Consider the following 18,976-nt stretch of genomic DNA (forward strand, 5'->3'; position numbering starts at 1 on the left):
GCTTTCAAACGGCAGCTACGTCCTTCTCAATAGTGAAGACTGTTGTGGCACGCAAGCCGGAATAGTTTATGTTGTTTCAGTCTCTAAGGTCGTTACATGCTGTGGGAAAGTACTGTTTCCCCCACTAAAATGAAGGAGGTAGCCGATATCTGGCCTCACATTGCTACTTCAAAAGTTAATTTTGACAAGTTAGGTAGACTCAAGGCTTTATTGTTTCAAAAACATGTGGTCCTTACATCTGCACGCACTTCAAGTGGCAAGGTCATCAGCAGAAATACAGTCCCTGTTAAATACGAACTTTCCGAGACACTGGTGAACTTGTGGGACGAATATTTAATGGCTGGATTAGCAAATTTTTTCAAAGCTTTCGGTTCTGATTTTGTTCACACCTTCTCCTCCATATTCGTTTTGATACCTTCAGCTATCCACTCAATTTTCTGTAGTATTTTTTGGGGATTTCCGATAACTTTGGCTTTATTAGCCGGCATCCTGCTGTTGCTGTTGTTTATGCGCAATGGCAGTCCCGCCGCAACAAGGAAAAATGATGGCGCTCCCATCAGCGCAGCTGTGTCGTAAACATATGATGCAGCATTTCGGAGCAACACTCCTGGAGCATTTGGAGTGTAACTGGTCTTTGTCATTCAGACCGGTTTTGGATTGTGTGCAGCCCGTGTTCCGGTGCCATTGGTGCTCTTTTGAACATGCACTGGAAACTTGTCTTTCACAGCAGCGCCCCCCAGCAACAGATGCTGACCTGTTGATGTTCTCGTTGAGGGTTCATCACCAGACATGCGCCCTGAGGCTGCGTTTGCTACATGAAGCTAATTATGAGTTACCCTTCCTGGAGGAAGTTGCCATCAACTCATCAATGGGCACTGCACGGGATGCCGCCTTGGTTGATACTGGGGCTATGGAACACACCTGCTCCTTGATCATTTTTGGCGCAGACTTTCCGGTTTTGTCATTTGCCGAAGTGGAAGATCTCCTGCTTTCCATGACTCGTGTTTGATTTAGAACTCTAGAAGGGGCACCAACAAGCATTTTTTTAAATGTGGTGGAGGGCTGCAGGGAGCACAGCAGCCACCCAGCAATACTAAAAAAAAAATCACACTAAAGGCCTCATCATGAGTTTGGCGGTTTGAGGACTGTCAAACGAACCATGGCAGTGGTAGTGCTGCACGCCAGGCGGTCCTGACTGGCATATTACCACCCGTCAGAGGACCATTAGCACCACCTGGATCTAGATCCCAATGGGGAGGTGGCAGTCGAAGTCATGCTCAGCCATGGCAGTGCTTAAAGCAGGACCACCGTGCTGATCACAACTTTCCGCCAGCCTTCCACGGCAGGGTCCCCACCATGGAATGGGTAGTGCAGGGGTCCCCATGTCGGCACACAGCACCCTGGGGGCACCCCGTCTGTGCGACTCCACTGGTCTCAGCTCCCTAATGATACCAGGCCAATGTCAAGGCACAGTTTCCACGGGGCTGACTGGCAGAAACCACATTTCTGAGGTTTCCGCCAGCAGCCCAGTGGAAACCTTGTAATGGGTCTGGGCAGGAGCCAGCCAGCCTTGCAGCAGTCTCCTCATCTCGGCTCTGGCGTTCCGGGTTTTGGACCTCCAGACTTATAATGAGGCCTTAAGCCTCCTGCATTAAATCCATGATACCAGGAGAGCTTACCGTAATTTTAAAGCACTCTTAGCTGGAGCTGCAAGCTCTTTCGGTAGAGTACAAGGTCACCTTGTTTTATGGCTGCAGTCTGTGACCTGAAAAATGTGAAAAAAGGCTCAAAGACCTCTATAGTTGTTTTAAAGAAACGCTTTATGGAAAATATTTTGTGACTGTAAGTATTATTAAACACTGCAATGTGTGTATTTCTAAAATATACATTGGACCATAATTATTGGTGTCTTTTGACAAAGTCATAGGTCTGTTTTATATCTGGTGATGTGCTCATTTCCTGATAAATCCAGAAAGCCTGCCTTTTACATTTATATATTTAAAAAAGGGAGTTTGGGTGTCCACTGGGTTTAGATGCTGTTGTTGGGTGCCTGCATGGAGTTGGGCGCAGGACCACAGGGAGCCATTTGGGCAAAGGACAGCAGACAAAACTAGACAAAAAAATATTGAAATCAGTGAATCTGTCTCGTATTCCAGAGGTAGAAATGGGGGCTTTGAAATACATTATCACACTTATTAATGAAATAGGAAAAACAACATTAGAATGACTTGCTATGTAGATATTTGTGTATCTGGATACTGTCTAAATACTTTTCAAAGTTGGTGCAATATTAAACAAATGAAATCGATTTGTAGGGTTAATTTCATGGCCATCTAGTTATCATGCATCTGAAATACGGAGCTAGAAAAACATTGTAGGCAAGTCACCATTGATCTTTTACATGATTAAGAGATTGAACAGGTGGTGCAATATATGGGTTAATGACAGGCATTTTTTTCTATATAAATATGTTAAACTAGGAGACCAAGATGAAAATGTCAATTTAGATATTGGGAGGAGGCCTGTTTCTCTGGCAGTGCAACAGAGTAAATTACTCCATTACCCTTACAGAGATGCTACCCGCCAAATTTAAAAATGACTGCCAGTCTTGAGATAACTTTAACTGGCAAATTTCAGCAGTTTTGTCAGTTTAAAATGATGTATATATCAGTGTTTCCACAGGAAAGGTCTTTTTTGATTTGTTACTAATTTTGCCACCATTTGATAAACCTCCAGGAAACCTTAAAAAAAAGAGCTTCTATTTGCTTGTTGGAGTGCGGAAAGTTTTGGGCTAATCTATCAAGTGGGGGGCTGAGAAAAAGGGAGTCTCAAAATGCATAGTCTCCATGCATTTTTTATAGACTTTTTTGAACAATGATAGAACTGGATGGAATTACACCAGATTTAGCAGGAAGCTAGATCTCGGTCCAGAAAACGTGCTTTCTATGACTTGGTGTAAATCTGATCAGTATTTATTTATTTATCTACTTATTGCCACATTGGATAATACATTTCCATCAGCAATAGCGCAAACAAACATATAAAATTTAAAAATCTACAAATGTACAAACAACTCATCTATTAATATTTACATCCCTCAACTCAGTTTAAAATGAAATAGACTTAACAATATATATACACCCATTCACAGACCTACACAGTCACTCACACACCCACTCAGAAACCCACAAAGCCAGTCACATATGCACTCACACACCCACCACACTCTGACTTACACCCAAGTACACACCCACCACACACTCACACACCCATTTACACACCCATACAGCCACATACACACACACACACACTCAAAGACCCACACAGCTACTCATACACCCACTCACACATCCAGGTTACATGGATGTTATAGTTGGGAAATAACATCAGCAAACCATAAAAACTCTCTGAAAAAACAAGCCAGATGTTAGGGAATAGCATTTATAAACCTTAGAAATTCCCTGAAAAAAAAGAAAAGGTACAGGGACGTTGTAGTTAAGCAGTTTATGCCCAAAATGACACTATTTGCAGAAACATGAGAAAAATGTGCTGCCAGGCATTACAAGACTCAGGTACTTAGTCCACTGTCCTAAATAAAAAAAAAATGATATAAGGAGCCAGGATAGAGATACCCTGCCCCAGAAGGCCCCCTGGGGATGCAAATAAAAAAAACTGCAAATGTTGCCATAATACTATGGGAGTTTTCTCCTTTTTTAATTGAATTGTGCCCCGGGTATTACTCAACATTTCATCTAGCTACAACATTACTGTTACCATTGTTTTTTTTCTGGTGGGAAATACATACATATATATGTAGTACTCTCCAAAATATTTAATTGGAGTGTTACTCCAAAAGTTTTGTTTCGCTTAACCCTTTGGTCAAAATGTGTCAATGGTTTAAGCCAAATAAAACCTTTGGAGCGACACTACAATTGTGCTTGGAGCGCCATTCCTCTCTTAATTTTGAAAGGAGATGTTTATTTATATATATATATATAAATAAACATATAGAAAACAGTGAGTTTACTGCGGAGCAACCCAACATGTTTCAGAGACAAGTCATCATGTATTAATATAATACCTTTGCCTTGGGGGATGGGGCCCCTTAGATTTTCAGACGCTTGGGCAAGAGGCTCCCATATATTTATTTGTCGCCCCCTGGGCCCTGGACACCCCATTTTGTTATTACACAAGCCAAAGCCGACACTTTTTTTTTCCTGCGGATCCCCAGCAAATTTGTAGCAAATTAAAAACACCTTCTTTGGCCCCAAGTTGGGCCCCTCTGGGAGCCCATCACCAGGCTTTAGGGGTCAGGGTAACTCTACCCTGCTGCCTATGTCTTATTTTGCATGTTTTTAGGACTCAGGACTGAGAGTCTCTCTAAACGTTTGGCGGTCCTATGAGAGAGATAGGCCGTGCAACAGTGAAAACTGAATTTAGCAGTATTTCACTGATATGACATGTAAAACACATCAGTACATGTTCCACCTTAAAGATACACTGCACCCTGCCCATGGGGCTTCCTAGGGCCGACCATAGGGGTGCCTTACATGTAGAAAAGGGAAGGTTTAGGCCTTGTGAGTGGGTACACTTGCCAGGTCGAATTGGCAGTTTCAAACTACATACACAGACACTGCAGTGGCAGGTCTGAGCCATGTTTACAGGGCTACTGGTTTGGGAGGCAAAACCAGTGCTGCAGGCCCAATAGTAGCAATTTATTTACAGGCCTTGGCACCTCTAGTGGACTTTACCAAGGACTCACTAGTAAATCAAATATGCCAATTATGGATAAGCCAATTTACACATATAATTTATATAGGGAACACTTACACTTTAGCACTGGTCAGCAGTGGTAAAGTATCCAGAGCAAACAAAACAGCAAACAGTTCAGCACACAGAAACAACTTGGGAAGCAGAGGCAAAAAGTTAGGGGAGACCACGCAAAGGATGCCAAGTCTAACAGTCTTTAGCAGCTATAACTATAGGAGCTAACCACTCTGAATTTTCTATTCTTTCGATTATGCCATTAGACTCACATATCCATAGTTCTTCCTTCACGGGTTCTCTCATCCTTAAGGGGACCAGGCGAGCCTAGAGCACAATCAGTGTAGCACTTGATTTTAATTTGATTTTGTGAGAGAATTGTTTCAAAAGCCCTACCTTGTCTGAAAACACATCAGGAAATTATTTTCAACTCCCCATTCCTGTCACTGATCTATCAAACAGTAGAACCTGTTCAACATTTTTAGGATCCAGCTTGATCCCCAGATCTCGCTGGTGTTTCCACCCCAGAAGATTTGAACCCTTCCTAGTTATGTATGTCTTGCTGACTGTGGACCTATATTTGAAGGAAATGTGCAAGGCCAGCATGCCTTCTAAGAGGATGAGGTCCCAATTGTAACCCCCTGGACTGATGTCTGGTGGTTCTAAGGTGTAATTCCCTCTACATTTGTCAATGAACTCTCCCTTGCTAATGAAAGTAGAAGGTGAGCATCTACCTTGAAAGAGGTTCACTCAAGAAATATATCACCTGTAGAATATTTTACATTTTCACATAATTCCTTTGAGTTAACTTCAATGACAAGATTTTCGTTCACTTCTTCATTCTTATGGATCATCTCTACTATCTTTCTTACTTGTCTCCTGCGCACTTTAGCAAAATGTCCCTTCCTATTACATTTTCTGCACATTGCTCCTTTTGCAGGACACTTCACACTATTCGTTAAATGATTATTGTTGCCCCACCTGTAGCAACTAAGCTTCTCTTTATCCTACTGACCGTGTAATGTTTTGACTCTCAATTTATATATATCTCTTGTCTCTGATACACCGTGTGTCAGATTTGATTTTAAGGGCTTCTAGGGGTTGTTTAATGTCACAAATACACAGTGCTGTTTGCTCTATACTTTTAGCTATATTAATGGCTTCTGTGAGTTCTCGACTCTGGGACAATAGTTTTTCTTGCACCTAGTGGTCATTTGTGCATCTAAATAATTGATCTCTTATTAAAGAGTCTGTGAGATTACCAAAATCACATGTAGTTGACAAGCCTCTTAATGTTGTAATGTAGCTCGCCACTATTTAATTTTTACCTTGGGACCTGCTGAAACACTTTTGCCTTTCAAGTACTATACTTTTTTTTTCTGAAATGTGTACTTCCAGCCTCTTGTAAGTAATTTGGTACACCTCTAAGGGAATTCCATCCTCTTCCTTACCCAAGAGAATAGGTACAGGTACAATCCTCAAACACTCTCCTAGCATGCATGCCAATATTATGCAATGATATATTCTGTTTATGATTAGGGGGGGAACTGTTGACCACCACTAGCTATCAGATGCAATTAAAACAGCCTAATCCAATTTTTCCAAGGCAGCAAAAGTTCTCTCTCATAATTTAAAATGGAGGGTGTTCATGTTGGTTGCAGCCATATTCAGTATAAAATATAAATGTGCACTAGAGAAATGAGTGAATAAGGTCTGGTAAAATCTATCCTGTATATAATGATTCTATAAATGAAATACGGCAAATACTGTAGTTCTTCAAACCTTAGTGTGGTGTAATCATGAGATATTATTGCAAATCTATCACAATGTAAGAAATCACAACTTGTACTGTTTACATAGGTTTTATGGTGTTACTACTTCTAATTGACAAGTGAACAGAAAACTGTAAGCCCTTCAGTCCTAAGGAACAGTATCCATACACCACACCTGTTAGACTTTTCATCCTTGGCGTGGTCTCCCTTAACTTTTTGCCTCTGTTCCCCAGGTTATTGATGTGTGCTGGACTCTGATTATGCTGTTTTTGTTACTCTGGGCACTTTACCACTGCTAACCAGTGCTAAAGTGCAAGTGCTCCTTTACAAAATGTGTATGTCATTGGCTTATCTATGATTGGCATATTTGATTCACTAGTGAATCCCTAGTAAAGTGCACTAGAGGTGCCAGGGCCTGTAAATCAAATGCTACTAGTGGGCATGCAGCACTGGTTTTGCCACCCACATAAGTAGCTCTGTAATCATGTCTCAGACCTGCCACTGCAGTGTCTGTGTGTGTAGTTTTAACTGTAACTTCGACTAGGCAAGCGTATCCACTTACCAGGCCTAAACCTTCCCTTTTCTTACGTCAGACACCCCTAAGGTAGGCCCTACGTAGCCCCAAGGGCAGGGTGCAGTGTATGGTTAAGGTAGCATAACAAATATGGAGAGTAAAGGAGAACAATGAAAAAACCAGAAGGAACACAGCCGCACTAGTCTCCCTATATAAATATATATATGACCAAAATAACACAAAGGAGTGCGGGGTTCACTTATTATTAAGGAGCTATCAACAGGGGAAGTTATCCCCTGCAGCTCTGACACCTTACTAGGTGAAACAGTATTGTTAAATGCTGTGGAGAGTTATGTGTTGAGGTGAGGAGGGAAAGTGTTCTTTACGGACTAGGTGGTCTCACACACAATATAGTGTCATGCTTCATCATTTGACCACCTAGCCCCACCCAGGTAGGACAGTGCCACCTGGGCGGACTCAACCTCACTCTTAAAGGAACAGGAGGGAGTCTGTAAATTTGAACTAATCTGGAAATAAATGGGATCCAGCAAACCTAAGGTATACTTAAAACACCTAGACAGTCACCTGTGTGAGAGTACACTTTTAATAATGGTGTCTGTTGGTGTGATTAAAAACAAAGTGGGACACCTCTGTGAGAGCAAGGACTCACAGGGTCTCCTATTTAACAGTCAATTGCCAACATGTTTCTGCCCTCTGTGGTGAGCCAATGAAGGTCTTGGGGCATTCGTCAGGGCCTCGGATTCCTAAGCCTCATATAGTATAAGGAGAGCCTACTCTGTATAAATAGGAGAGTAAATGGAAAGAAAAGAGATATGGGGCCTACCTGAACCCCTTAGCTGCCAGGCCTTTTCCCCCTCCTGTGCCAGACCTTTTTTGCCTATTCGGAATAGTTCTCGTTTAGGCCCTCATAACTTTTTGTCCACATAAGCTACCCATGCCAAATTTCCGTCCTTTTTTTCCAACATCCTAGGGATTCTAGAGGTACCCAGACTTTGTGGGTTCCCCTGAAGGAGAGCAAGAAATTAGCCAAAATACAGTGAACATTTTTTATTTTATTTTTTTAAATGGAATAAAGGGCTGCAGAAAAAAGCTTGTGGTTTTGTCCCTGAAAATGGCATCAACAAAGGGTTTGTGTTGCTACAATCACCAGCTTCCCAGCTTTCATGAACAGGAAGACTTAAATCAGAAAACCCAATTTTTCAACAAAATTTTTGCATTTTACTGGGACATACCCCATTTTTACGATTTTTTGTGCTTTCAGCCTCCTTCCAGTCAGTGACAGAAATGAGTGTGAAACCTATGCTGGATCCCAGAAACCTAAACATTTCTTAAACATAGACAACATTTTGAATTCAGCAATGGGTAATTTGTGTAGATCCTACAATGGTTTCCTGCAGAAAATAACAACTGAAATAAAAAAATATTGAAATTGAGGTGAAAAAAACAGCCATTTTTCTCTACGTTTTACTCTGTAACTTGTTCATGCAATGTCAGATTTTTTTAAAAGCAATATACTGTTATGGTTGCGGGGATATATAGGGCTTGTAGGTTCATCAAGAACCCTAGGCACCCAGAGCCAATAAATGAGCTGCACCTTGCAGTGGGTTTTCATTCTATACCGGGTATACAGCAATTAATTTGCTGAAATATAAGGAGTCAAAAATAGGTATCAAGAAAACCTTTCTATTTCCAAAATGGGCACAAGATAAGGTGTTGAGGAGCAGTGGTTATTTTCACATCTCTGAATCCTGGGGTGCCCACACTAGCATGTGAATTACAGGGCAATTCTCAAATAGACGTCTTTTTTACACACTGTCTTATACTTGGAAGGAACAAATGTACAGAAAGACAAGGGGCAATAACACTTGTTTTGCTATTCTATGTTCCCCCAAGTCTCCCGCTAAAAATGGTACCTCACTTGTGTGGGTAGGCCTAGTGCCCGCGACAGGAAATGCCCCAAAAGACAAGGTGGACATATCATATTTTTCCACAGAAAACAGAGGTGTTTTTGGCAAAGTGCCTACCTGTGGATTTTGGCCTCTAGCTCAGCAGGCACCTAGGGAAACCTACCAAACCTGTGCATTTTTGAAAACTAGAGACCTAGGGGAATCCACAACAGGGTGACTTGTGGGGCTCTCAACAGGTTATGTTACCCAGAATCCTTTGAAAACCTCAAAATGTGGCCCAAAAAAACACTTTTTCCTCACATTTCGGTGATAGAGAGTTCTGGAATCTGAGAGGAGTCACAAATTTCCTTCCACCCAGCGTTCCCCCAAGTCTCCCGATAAAAATGGTACCTCACTTGTGTGGGTAGGCATAGTGCCCATGACAGGAAATGCTCCAAAACACAACGTGGACACATCCCATTTTCCTACAGAAAACAGAGGAGTTTTTTGCAAAGTGCCTACTTGTGGATTTTGGCCTCTAGCTCAGCCGCCACCTGGGGAAACCTACCAAACCTACGCATTGTTGAAAACTAGAGACCTAGGGGAATCCAAGACGGGGTGGCTTGTGGGGCTCTCACCAGGTTCTGTTACCCAGAATCCTTTGCAAACCTCAAAAGTTGGCTAAAAAAACACTTTTTCCTCACATTTCGGTGACAGAGAGTTCTGGAATCTGAGAGGAGCCACAAATTTCCTTCCACCCAGCGTTCCCCCAAGTCTCTTGATAAAAATGGTACCTCAGTTGTGTGGGTAGGCATAGTGCCCACGACATGAAATGCTCCAAAACACAACGTGGACACATCACATTTTTCTACAGAAAACAGAGGTGTTTTTTGCAAAGTGCCTACCTGTGGATTTTGGCCTGTAGCTCAGCCGCCACCTGGAGAAACCTACCAAACCTGTGCATTTTTTAAAACTAGAGACCCAGGGGAATCCAAGATGGGGTGACTTGTCGGGCTCTCACCAGGTTCTGTTACCCAGAATCCTTTGCAAACCTCAAAATGTGGCAAAAAAATACTTTTTCCTCACATTTCGGTGACAGAAAGTTGTGGAATCTGAAAAGAGACACAAATTTCCTACCACCCAGCGTTCCCCCAAGCCTTCTGATAAAAATGGTACCTCACTTGTGTGGGCAGGCCTACTGCCCGCGATAGGAAATGCCCCAAAGCACAAAGTGGACACATCACATTTTCTCAAAGAAAACAGAGGTGTTTTTTGCAAAGTGCCTACCTGTGGATTTTGGCCTCTAGCTCAGCCGCCACCTGGGGAAACCTACCAAACCTGTCCATTTTTGAAAACTAGAGACCTAGGGGAATCCAAGATGGGGTGACTTGTGGGGCTATCAACAGGTTCTGTTACCCAGAATCCTTTGCAAACCTCAAAATGTGGCTAAAAAAACACTTTTTCCTCACATTTCGGTGACTGAAAGTTGTGGAATCTGAGAGGAGCCACAAATTTCCTGCCACACAGCATTCCCCCAAGTCTCCCGATAAAAATGGTACCTCACTTGTGTGGGTAGGCCTAGTGCCCGCGACAGGAAATGCCCCAAAACACAAAGTGGACACATCACATTTTCTCAAAGAAAACAGAGGTGTTTTTCGCAAAGTGCCTACCTGTGGATTTTGGCCTCTAGCTCAGCCGGCTCCTTAGGAAACCTACCAAACCTGCGCATTTTTTAATACTAGAGACCTAGGGGAATCCAAGACGTGGTGGCTTGTGGGGCTCTCACCAGGTTCTGTTACCCAGAATCCTTTGAAAACCTCAACATTTGGCTAAACAAACACTTTTTCCTCACATTTTGGTGACAGAGAGTTCTGGAATCTGAGAGGAGCCACAAATTTCCTTCCACCCAACTTTCCCCCAAGTCTCCTGATAAAAATGGTACCTCACTTGTGTAGGTAGGCATAGTGCCCACGACAGGAAATGTTCCAAAACACAACGTGGACACATCACATTTTTCTACAGAAAACAGAGGTGTTTTTTGCAAAGTGCCTACCTGTGGATTGTGGCCTCTAGCTCAGCTGCCACCTGGGCAAACCTACCAAACCTGTGTATTTTTTAAAACTAGAGACCTAGGGGAATCCAAGATGGGGTGACTTGTCGGGCTCTCAACAGGTTCTGTTACCCAGAATCCTTTGCAAACCTCAAAATGTGGCTAAAAAAAGTACTTTTTCCTCACATTTCGGTGACAGAAAGTTGTGGAATCTGAGAGGAGCCACAAATTTCCTTTCCACCCAGCGTTCCCCCAAGTCTTCTGATAAAAATGGTACCTCACTTATGTGGGTAGGCCTAGTGCCCGCAACAGGAAATGCCCCAAAACACAAAGTGGACACATCACATTTTCTCAAAGAAAACAGAGGTGTTTTTTGCAAAGAGCCTACCTGTGGATTTTTGCCTCTAGCTCAGCCGGCACCTAGGGAAATCTACCAAACCTACGCATTTTTGAAAACTAGAGACCTGGGGGAATCCAAAACGGGGTTGCTTGTGGGGCTCTCACCAGGTTCTGTTACCCAGAATCCTTTGCAAACCTCAAAAGTTGGCTAAAAAACACTTTTTCCTCACATTTCGGTGACAGAGAGTTCTGGAATCTGAGAGGAGCCACAAATTTCCTTCCACCCAGCGTTCCCCCAAGTCTCCTGATGAAAATGGTACCTCAGTTGTGTGGGTAGGCATAGTGCCCACGACATGAAATGCTCCAAAACACAACGTGGACACATCACATTTTTCTACAGAAAACAGAGGTGTTTTTTGCAAAGTGCCTACCTGTGGATTTTGGCCTGTAGCTCAGCCGCCACCTGGGGAAACCTACCAAACCTGTATATTTTTTTAAACTAGAGACCTAGGGGAATCCAAGATGGGGTGACTTGTCGGGCTCTCACCAGGTTCTGTTACCAAGAATCCTTTGCAAACCTCAAAATGTGGCTAAAAAAACACTTTTTCCTCACATTTCGGTGACTGAAAGTTGTGGAATCTGAGAGGAGCCACAAATTTCCTTCCACCCAGCATTCCTCCAAGTCTCCCGATAAAAATGATACCTCACTTGTGTGGGTAGGCCTAGTGCCCGCGACAGGAAATGCCCCAAAACACAAAGTGGACACATCACATTTTCTCAAAGAAAACAGAGGTGTGTTTTGCAAAGTGCCTACCTGTGGATTTTGGCCTCTAGCTCAGCCGGCTCCCAGGGAAACCTACCAAACCTGTGCATTTTTTAATACTAGAGACCTAGGGGAATCCAAGACGTGGTGGCTTGTGGGGCTCTCACCAGGTTCTGTTACCCAGAATCCTTTGAAAACCTCAAAATTTGGCTAAACAAACACTTTTTCCTCACATTTCGGTGACAGAGAGTTCTGGAATCTGAGAGGAGCCACAAATTTCCTTTCACCCAACGTTCCCCCAAGTCTCCTGATAAAAATGGTACCTCACTTGTGTAGGTAGGCATAGTGCCCACAACAGGAAATGCTCCAAAACACAACTTGGACACATCACATTTTTCTACAGAAAACAGAGGTGTTTTTTGCAAAGTGCCTACCTGTGGATTGTGGCCTCTAGCTCAGCTGCCACCTGGGGAAACCTACCAAACCTGTGTATTTTTTAAAACTAGAGACCTAGGGGAATCCAAGAAGGGGTGACTTGTCGGGCTTTCACCAGGTTCTGTTACCCAGAATCCTTTGCAAACCTCAAAATGTGGCTAAAAAAAGTACTTTTTCCTCACATTTCGGTGACAGAAAGTTGTGGAATCTGAGAGGAGCCACAAATTTTCTTTCCACCCAGCAGTCCCCCAAGTCTTCTGATAAAAATGGTACCTCACTTATGTGGGTAGGCCTAGTGCCCGCGACAGGAAATGCCCCAAAAAACAAAGTGGACACATCACATTTTCTCAAAGAAAACAGAGGTGTTTTTTGCAAAGTGCCTACCTGTGGATTTTGGCCTCTAGCTCAGGGAAACCTAACAAACCTACGCATTTTTGAAAACTAGAGACCTAGGGTAATCCAAGACAGGGTTGCTTGTGGGGCTCTCACCAGGTTCTGTTACCCAGAATCCTTTGCAAACCTCAAAAGTTGGCTAAACAAACACTTTTTCCTCACATTTCGGTGACAGAGAGTTCTGGAATCTGAGAGGAGCCACAAATTTCCTTCCACCCAGCGTTCCCCCAAGTCTCCTGATAAAAATGGTACCTCAGTTGTGTGGGTAGACATAGTGCCCACGACAGGAAATGCTCCAAAACACGACGGCGATACATCACATTTTTCTACAGAAAACAGAGGTGATTTTTGCAAAGTGCCTACCTGTGGATTTTGGCCTGTAGTTCAGCCGCCACCTGGGGAAACCTACCAAACCTGTGTATTTTTTAAAACTAGAGACCTAGGGGAATCCAAGATGGGGTGACTTGACGGGCTCTCACCAAGTTCTGTTACCCAGAATCCTTTGCAAACCTCAAAATGTAGCTAAAAAAACACTTTTTCCTCACATTTCTGTGACAGAAAGTTGTGGAATCTGAGAGGAGCCACAAATTTTCTTCCACCCAGCGTTCCCCCAAGTCTCCCGATAAAAATGGTACCTCACTTGTGTGGGTAGGGCTAGTGCCCGCGACAGGAAATGCCCCAAAACACAAAGTGGACACATCACATTTTTCCACAGAAAACAGAGGTGTTTTTTGCAAAGTGCCTACCTGTGGATTTTGGCCTCTAGCTCAGCCGGCTCCTAGGGAAACCTACCAAACCTGCACATTTTTGAAAACTAGAGACCTAGGGGAATCCAAGACGTAGTGGCTTGTGGGGCTCTCACCAGGTTCTGTTATCCAGAATCCTTTGCAAACCTCAAAATGTGGCTAAAAAATACTTTTTCCTCACATTTCGGTGACAGAAAGTTCTGGAATCTGAGGAGCCACAAATTTCCTTCCACCCAGCGTTCCCCCAAGTCTCCTGATAAAAATGGTACCTCAGTTGTGTGGGTAGACATAGTGCCCACGACAGGAAATGCTCCAAAACACAACGGCGATACATCACATTTTTCTACAGAAAACAGAGGTGATTTTTGCAAAGTGCCTACCTGTGGATTTTGGCCTGTAGTTCAGCCGCCACCTGGGGAAACCTACCAAACCTGTGTATTTTTTAAAACTAGAGACCTAGGGGAATCCAAGATGGGGTGACTTGACGGGCTCTCACCAAGTTCTGTTACCCAGAATCCTTTGCAAACCTCAAAATGTAGCTAAAAAAACACTTTTTCCTCACATTTCTGTGACAGAAAGTTGTGGAATCTGAGAGGAGCCACAAATTTTCTTCCACCCAGCGTTCCCCCAAGTCTCCCGATAAAAATGGTACCTCACTTGTGTGGGTAGGGCTAGTGCCCGCGACAGGAAATGCCCCAAAACACAAAGTGGACACATCACATTTTTCCACAGAAAACAGAGGTGTTTTTTGCAAAGTGCCTACCTGTGGATTTTGGCCTCTAGCTCAGCCGGCTCCTAGGGAAACCTACCAAACCTGCACATTTTTTAAAACTAGAGACCTAGGGGAATCCAAGACGTAGTGGCTTGTGGGGCTCTCACCAGGTTCTGTTACCCAGAATCCTTTGCAAACCTCAAAATGTGGCTAAAAAATACTTTTTCCTCACATTTCGGTGACAGAAAGTTCTGGAATCTGAGGAGCCACAAATTTCCTTCCACCCAGCGTTCCCCCAAGTCTCCCGATAAAAATGGTACCTCACTTGTGTGGGTAGGCCTTGTGCTCGCAACAGGAAGTGCCCCAAAACACTATATGGACACATCGAAATTAGCAAATAGAAACTACCTGTGTTTGCTGGGGCACCTGCGTTTTTGGTCTTGGGCTCAGCAGCCATCTTGGGAAACCTACCAAACCCAGACATTTCTGAAAACTAGACACCAGAGGGAGTCAAGGGAGGTGTGACTTGTATTGATCCCCCAATATTTTCTTACCCAGAATCGTCAGCAAACCGCAAATCTAGCTAAAAAATCACATTTTTCCCACATTTCTGTGTGGGATCACTGCACCGGGAAAAATGTCCTACCATGCAACGTTCCCCTCAGTCTCCCTGTAAAAATGATACCTCACTTGTGTAGGTGGGTCAAGTGCTTGTGACAGGGAAGAGCCAAACACACGTTGAAATTGAGGGGGAATCAAAGTGGGTCCAAAAGGGGAGTTTGAAAAAAAACATTTTTAGGCTGACAAGTGCAGCAAAAGTTTGTCGGTATAGATGAGACAATGCTGGGTGGTAGGAATTTTGTGGATTACTGCAGATTCCGGAAGGTTCCATAACAAAAATGTGGGAAAATGTGTGCTTTCCAGAAAAGTTGCAGGTTTGCAGGGCATTGTGGGTAAGGAAATGGTGCGGGGTGCATGTGAAGCACACCACCCTGGAATCAACTAGATGTTTAGTTTTCAGATGTGTCTAGGTCTTGTGGATTTTTGTACATAGCAGCTTCCCGATGTAAAAAAAAAGTGCAGCCCTCACCATTCCAAGTGGGACGATTTTGAGAGTTACCAAGCTCTCATGGCCCAAATGTAAAACAAAAAACAAAAATAATCAAATGTCCTTTTGCTTGCCATGGGATAAGATGTTTTAGTGTGCGGGGAAGAGCTGAAAGACTGTTAGCCCCTTCAGTTCGGGTGGGGGCATAACCAGGCCCATACTGGTTGGTAGCCACCACCCCACTATTTTCTTTTATTTTTTGTATTCCCTGGCATCCAGTAGACTTTCTGTCCCCCGGGGGTGTGGATCAGGGGTAATTGCCCAATCTGCTCACTGGTAGGCAGAACAACTTTGGCCCCATTTATTTGGGGTAGGGGTATGGCCGTACCGCCAACCTCTGATTTTGAAAAAAAATATTCCCTGGTCTCTGGTGGGCTTTCTGCCCCCCCCTCCCCCTTGGGGGCAGATGGGCCTTCCAAAATAGGCCAGTCTGCCCCCAAGGGGGGCAGTTATGGCCAACAGTAATGTGCCCCCATGGGGAGAGACCCTTGCCCAAGGGACTGCCCCCTCCAAACAAAACACACACATACACCAATCCATGGTGTTTAGAGGTTTCTGCCCCCATTGGGGGCAGATTGGCCTGACACAAATAGGCTGATCTGCCCCCAAGAGGGGCAGAAATGGCCTGAATACAATTTGCCCCCCAGGGGAGCGACCCTTGCCTAAGGGGTCACTCCCCATACATAAAAACATAAAGTAAATAAAAATATATATATATCCCTGGTGTCTGGAGGTTTCTGTCCCCCCGGGGGCAGATCCGCCTAATAATATTAGGCCGATCTGCCTCCACGGGGGGCAGAAAAGGCCTAAAAATATTTTGCCCCCCCCCGGGGAGTGGCCCTTGCCAAAGGGGCCGCTCCCCTTATGCGTTAGTATAAAAAAAAAAATCCCTGGTGTCTTGTGGTTTCTGCCCCCTTGGGGGCAGCTTGGCCTAATTATATTAGGCCGATCTGCCCCGAGGGGGGCAGAAATGACCTAATAATGATTTGGCCCTCCCGGAGCGACCCTTGCCCAAGGGGTCGCTCCCCAAACATAAAAAAATTAATTTAAAAAAATTATCCCTGGTGTCTAGTGGATTTCTGCCCCCCTGGGGGCAGATCGGCCTAATAATTTTAGGCTGATCTGCCCCCAGGGGGGGGGCAGAAACAGCTGTAAAATTATTTGGCCCCCTGGGGAGCGGCCCTTGCCCAAGGGGCTGCTCCCCTTATGTGTATATTAAAAAAAAAACTGGTGCCTAGTGGTTTCTGCCCCCCCTTGGGGGCAGATTGGCCTAATAAAAATAGGCAGATCTGCCCCAAGGGGGTTAGAAATGGCCTAGAAAAAATGTTGCCCCCATGGGAGCGACTCTTGCCTAAGGGGTCGCTCCCCACAAATAAAAAAACAAAAAAACAAATCCCTGGTGTCTAAGGGGGTTTCTGCCACCCCTGGGGGCAGAAACAGGCAAAAAATAAATTGCCCCCCAGGAGAGCGGCCCTTGCCCAAGGGGCAGCTCTCCTTATTTAGTAAATACAATTTAAAAAAATCCCTGGTGTCTAGTAGGATTTCTGCTGCCCGGGCAAGCGGCGGTGATTGCGCGTTTTACGCACCGGCTGCAATTAGTTTGGCCTCTACTAATACCGCCCTCCCTCTGAACCATTCCCAAAAGCGGTCCAGGGAGGGGACGGAGTAGGCGCACAGTGAGCACCCCCTTTGGCGTTGTGAGTTGGATCACCTTCTCAGCTTACGGCAACTCCCATGATCTCATTAATCTCTCTCCCGTTTGTTTCCGCCACTGCTTTTTTATCCTGGGTGCAATTTAATCTGCTGTGCATTTTGGGTTCCCTCATTCGATTACCTACAAGTCCTAATATCTGCAATTTGCCTTTTCAATCCCCTGGGTGTGATAGTTTCCTACCACCTTTTGGATTGGTATTATTTTTACCATGGCGTGCCGGTTACCTACCACCTATTAGGATTGGTGTTTACACCACCTGGCAACGCCGATTGTTAGCGCTCTTTTCTCCAGGCGCAGGTTACAGCAAGGCAGCTGCCCGGTTGCTGTGAAACCCGACCATATTTTCTGGATTTACCGCCTATTTTATTTTACTTTATAGGGCAGAAACATGTTGGCAATTGACTGTTAGATAGGCGACCCTGTGAGTCCTTGCTCTCACAGAGGTGTCCCACTTTGTTTTTAATCACACCAACAGACACCATTATTAAAAGTGTACACTCACACAGGGGACTGTGTAGGTGTTTTTAAGTATACCTTAGATTAGCTGGATCCCATATCTTTCCAGATTAGTTAAAATTTACACACTCCCTCCTGTTCCTTTAACAGTGAGGTTAAGTCTGCCCAGATGGCACTGTCCTACCTGGTCCGTAAATAACACTTTCCCTCCTCACCTCAAAACATGACTCCCCACAGCATTTAACAATTCTGTTTCGCCTAGTAAGGTCTCAGAGCCGCAGGGGATAACTCCCCTTGTTGATATCTCCTTAATAATAAGTGAACCCCGCACTCCTTTGTGTAATTATGGTTAAGGTAGGGCATATAGTAATGTGTTTTTTATGTCCTGACAGTGAAATATTGCTAAATTAGTTTTTCACTGATTCAAGGCCTGTCCCTCTCATAGGTTAACATGGGGGCTACCTTTAAATCTGATTAAAGTGTAGATTCCCTTTGGGAGCGGATAGCCATGTGGAGTTTGGGGTCTCTGAGCTCACAATTTAAAACTACATCTTTTAGTAAAGTTGATTTTATGATTGTGTGTTTGAAAATGTCACTTTTAGAGTGAGCATTTTCTTGCTTATACCATTTCTGTGACTCTGCCTGTTTGTGGATTCCCTGTCTGGGTCAGTTTGACAGTTGAGCTGGTTGCACCTCACACTAGACAATGACACAAAGGGGGCAAGGGTGTAGCCTGCATATCCTGATGAGCCATCTGTGCTAGGAGGGAGGGGAGGAGTGGTCAATCACACCTGAAGGGGCCGTGCCTGCCCTCACACAATGCAGTCTGCAACCCCCTGATGAGTGTCTGGGGCCTGACCTGGGCAAGGCAGAATTTTGCATTCAAAAGAGACTTTACGTTGAAGTAGGCCTACTTCAAATGAGACATTGGGTATAAGAAGGGCACCCAAAACCACAGACTTTAGAACACTTCTGGAAACAAGAGGAACCTCTGCCTGGAGAAGAGCTGAGGAAGAAGAGCTGCCCTGCCTGTGACTGCGCTTTGTGGAGCTATCCTGCAGTTGCTGCTTCTGCCAGAGTAAGAGGGCAAAGACGGGACTTTCTGTGCCTTCCATCTTGAGAAGAACTCTCCAAGGGCTTGATTTAGAGCTTGCCTGCTGTTGTTTGAAGTCTCAGGGACAGCAAAGACTTCTCTCTGCCAGCACCTGGAGTCTCTGGCCTGTGGTGCCAATCCAGTTCCTGGGACCCTGAAAGGAGAAGCTGGAAGCCTAAGAGGAGGAAATCCACGCACAGATCGCTGTGC

This window comes from Pleurodeles waltl, chromosome 10, assembly GCF_031143425.1.
Source record: "Pleurodeles waltl isolate 20211129_DDA chromosome 10, aPleWal1.hap1.20221129, whole genome shotgun sequence".
Taxonomy (NCBI): Eukaryota; Metazoa; Chordata; class Amphibia; order Caudata; family Salamandridae; genus Pleurodeles; species Pleurodeles waltl.